This window comes from Lynx rufus, unplaced genomic scaffold (genome assembly GCF_022079265.1).
Source record: "Lynx rufus isolate CCGP_SWC_20201006 ecotype Redwood Valley unplaced genomic scaffold, mLynRuf1.p SCAF_6, whole genome shotgun sequence".
In the NCBI taxonomy this organism is placed as follows: domain Eukaryota; kingdom Metazoa; phylum Chordata; class Mammalia; order Carnivora; family Felidae; genus Lynx; species Lynx rufus.
Genome location: NW_025814878.1, coordinates 143,368,431 through 143,372,398, shown reverse-complemented (window position 1 = coordinate 143,372,398; position 3,968 = coordinate 143,368,431). Strand labels below are relative to the sequence as shown.

Genomic DNA, 3,968 nt, shown 5'->3' with positions numbered 1-3,968 from the left:
CACCCATGGCTGATGGGAAGGGAAAGTGGTGCAGCCGCTCTGGAAAGCAGTTTGGTCGTCTCTTTCAAAAGGCTACACACAACACTGTATGCACTCCAGCAATTCCACTCCTGGGCAGTTATCCCAGGACAACGAGAACTTATGTCCACACAAAACCCCTACATTCTTACTCAGAGCAGCTTTGTTTGTAATAGCCCAAACTGGGAAACCACCCAAACGTTTCCCAGGAGGTGGCTGGGTAAACACACTGTGGTCCATCTATTCCATGGAATACAACTCAGCAGTAAAAACAAACAAACAAACAAACAGCTCTTCGAGGTATTCACAGAAAACGGAGGGCAGGCTGAATCTCTCCAAAGCCTTTGGATTCATGGGTCCTGCCATGTGAACAAAGGCCGGGAGCAAATCCTATAGAGATCAGAAGTAAGAATTCTCCAGGTAGAGGGGACCATCAGAACAATATGTTGGATACGGTCGGTAAAACAGCGAAAAACCCCAGCGGAATATGCCCTAAGAGGCAAGAATGCTTCCACAGATGAGGGGACAGAAACCGCCTCTCAAATGTAGGACAGAGGTGGGAAAGCTGACTCAGAGGACAGTGTGGCCCGTGTACTATCCCTTCACCTGCCACAGGGACACACGTACAGGGAGGCATCTGGAGTATAGACCCTGACAAAGTTCACTTGTTTACTGTGTAATACCAAACGGAAAAGCTGCTGGAACCAGAACCTTTTCCCTAACTCTTTGACTACTGGTCCCCTCCAAATGAAAAGGGCACTGTCTTCCACTCCATTGTTTGACTCCAGGGGGACAGAGCCATTTTTTATTACCATTATACAGGTGCCAGTGTTTTTCAATCTACTATGTGTCTCAGAAGTGTGAAATCAACAGCGAAGAAAAGGCCAAGACTGGTATCTTAATAAATGAAATAGACTATCATGGGAGTGGGAACTATCAGAATAAACCCCATGTAGTAAAATATTGTGTGATGGAATTTGGTTTCTCTTCCTTTCTCTCTTTCTCTCTCGATTGAAAGATAGATAAACCAGTAGACAGATTGTTTGCATACTGTACTGAGTTGTGGTTTAACATGTATTTCTGACTCGGGGGGATGCAGTCCGAAAGTTTGAACGCTGTGCGCCCGCGCTCTGCTCCGGGGAGGGCCGCGCGCGCCCCCGCTCTGTCCCCGGAAGGGCCGTGAGCGCCCCCGCTCTGCCCCGGGACGGGCCGCGCGCGCCCCCGCTCTGTCCCCGGAAGGGCCGTGCGCGCCCCCTCTCTGCCCCGGGACGGGCCGCGCGCGCCCCCGCTCTGTCCCCGGAAGGGCCGTGCGCGCCCCCTCTCTGCCCCGGGACGGGCCGCGCGCGCCCCGACTCTGCCCCCGGAAGGGCCGTGCGCGCCCCCGCTCTGCCCCGGACGGGCCGCGCGCGCCCCCGCTCTGTCCCCGGAAGGGCCGTGCGCGCCCCCGCTCTGCCCCGGGACGGGCCGCGCGCGCCCCGACTCTGGCACCGGAGCAAGCGTGCAGAGGCCGCCCCTCCAGTGTCCCTGCGGACGGGCGTGGGGCGAAGGGGAGACGAATACCTGCAGCAAGCGAGCGGCGGCCCCGCGAGCTCGTTCACGCCCGTCGTCCCGAAGTTTCCATCAGCGAGGATCCGAGGTTCTCAGCGATCGGGACGCGCCCTCGGGCCTGGCGGCCTCGCGGGGGCAGCGACGAGCCAGGGCGGTTGTTCCGGGACGTGCCCAAAGCTCTGTTCTGATCGGAGCCAAGGGAATGCAGCTCCTGTCTCTATCGGTGTCTCGTTTTTTATTTCCGACGGCGTGTGTGAGTGTGACTGTGCGCGTGTGAGTGCGTGAGTGCGCGCGTGAGTGCATGCACGTGTGTGAGTGCGTGTGTGAGTCTGAGTGCGCGCGTGCGTGTGAAAACGGCTCCCGACGGGATCCAGCGGAGACTGTGGCCCCCGTGCAAGCCCGGGAGCACCGCGCAGGGTGGGTCCCCTCTGTTCCCGGCGCGCCGTCCCCGGGACAGTCTGCTTCCTTGCAGCACAGACAGAAAAGCTCCTTTTGCTCCTCGCGACGGTCTGCGAGCCTTCTGGAGGGGAAGCCCGCGCGGCGGTGGCACGACTCCTCTGACGGCGGCGGGTCCGCTCCGCGACGACTCGGATCGCGATGACTCGGATCGCGCCGAAAAGGCCGCACGCAGTTGCTCAGCGAGCGCACTTTTCCCCCGCGGCTCTCTGAGCGAAGAGCGGCTCCTGGAAAGTAAATCGAGTTAAGGGGTGGGGGGGGGGGGGGGGGGCGGGGAATCCCGAGCTTGCACACTCTTGGGCTGGTTGGACAAGCGCGGTCCGGAGGTCGGAGCCCTTGGCCGCCTGGTCGGGGGAGAGCGGATCTCCCACACGCGGAGAGGAGGGTGACAATCCTTTCCAAGGGAAGGAGATAGAAAAAAATAGCTAGCTAGCTAGCTAGCTCAGCTCCGACAAGGTGATGTTTGTCATATTAACAGAGGGATAAACGGGAGGAGCAGAGTGGCGCAGCGGAAGCGTGCTGGGCCCATAACCCAGAGGTCGATGGATCGAAACCATCCTCTGCTACGAGCCTTTTACACGTGCCTCCTCGTGCAGCAGAGTTTTACTAAATTAGACAATGAGCCCAAACACCTAAGCCAGTTTCCAGATCTTCCATACCCTCCTCGAATCTGGATTCTTCGTTCCCAACTTCCTTTGAAAACATGCCTTCTCCAAGTAGGCAATTCTCAAACTTCCACCCAGCTCAAGTTCCCGGAAGGGTGAAATTCCTTCCATCCAGGGTGTCCAGCAAAAGAACAATGGGAAATAATCCTTCAGTTAAGGTGGTCTTACATATGCTCCGAGATTTCATGGAGAAGGTGACAAACTCCATATTTACTTCCGCCATATCTTCCAGCAAAGGGATTTCCAAATGTGCTAACATCTACCGGTGATGTTTTGATTGCATTGCATAAATGCAAATATAACTCAAACCAAAAGAATTCATTATGATACAGACGTGTGGTCCTATCAAACAGCAAAGTTGCAGATTGTGATATTTATACTTACATTTAGTGCAGGCTAGTGTAACAGCATGAGCAAAGGAGGACTTTAAGGAAATATACATTATATACATAAAATCTGCATAATGTATACATTATAGGCAAAAATCTTTTATATACAGAAAACATACATAAATATACATAAAATCTGCATAAACTCATTCAAGGAGAAAGAGAATCGAATGTAAAATTTCCCTTCATAGAAGGGCATGTTTTTCTATTTTTTAAAGGGATTTTGGCCGGTAGTCAATCACTATGGTTTTTAGATTCCATTTAATGTGATAAAGGAGTGTGATGCCAGACTTCAAAAAACAGTGAAAAGTTTACGATATGCCAGTCATTACAGTCTTCACGCATATCTGATGAAAAACGTTAGGTATTTGTTTAAAAAGTACATGAGGGTGTTCCGAATTGGCAAAAGATAGTTTAGAAGGTAAAATCGTCCCCTAACTAGTGAAGTTCAGGGCACAAAGCAGGGTCACATTTGCCAGGACATTCCCTTCCCTGGATGCTTCATTTTTTTTTTTTACATCAATAAATATTTGGCAAAACGTAATAATTCCAACCATTGCTCTCTACTGATTGCTTTCCCCTTCTCCTACTTTGTCGTTAGTTTTGTTTTTTCTTGGTCATCCAGAGAAGACCAGTGACCATGATAAGTGTTACTAACTACATTCCAAAGACAATCAGTTGGTTCCACTTTTGAGTCTCACCCTTACAAACTCTATGTCAATAAGCAAGGGTTGTTGTGTCGATGCTATCTACTTCCTTCTACGTAAACCGGAATGGCTTCTCAGACACGGTACAAACAACGTAGAACAGCTCACCAGTGACTACGGCGTAGCGCTCAGGATACCTGAATACACTTCTGCTCCGTGAATTGGTCCCATGGACTTGAACCCGT

At 52.1% G+C, this 3,968-nt stretch overlaps 1 non-coding gene across 1 annotated transcript; it reads left to right on the top strand.

Annotated features, from left to right (window-relative positions):
• Positions 1 to 2,516: 2,516 nt before the first annotated feature.
• TRNAM-CAU (transfer RNA methionine (anticodon CAU)) lies at positions 2,517 to 2,588 on the top strand. Its single transcript has one exon. It is a non-coding gene; the product is annotated as a tRNA-Met (tRNA).
• Positions 2,589 to 3,968: the final 1,380 nt, after the last annotated feature.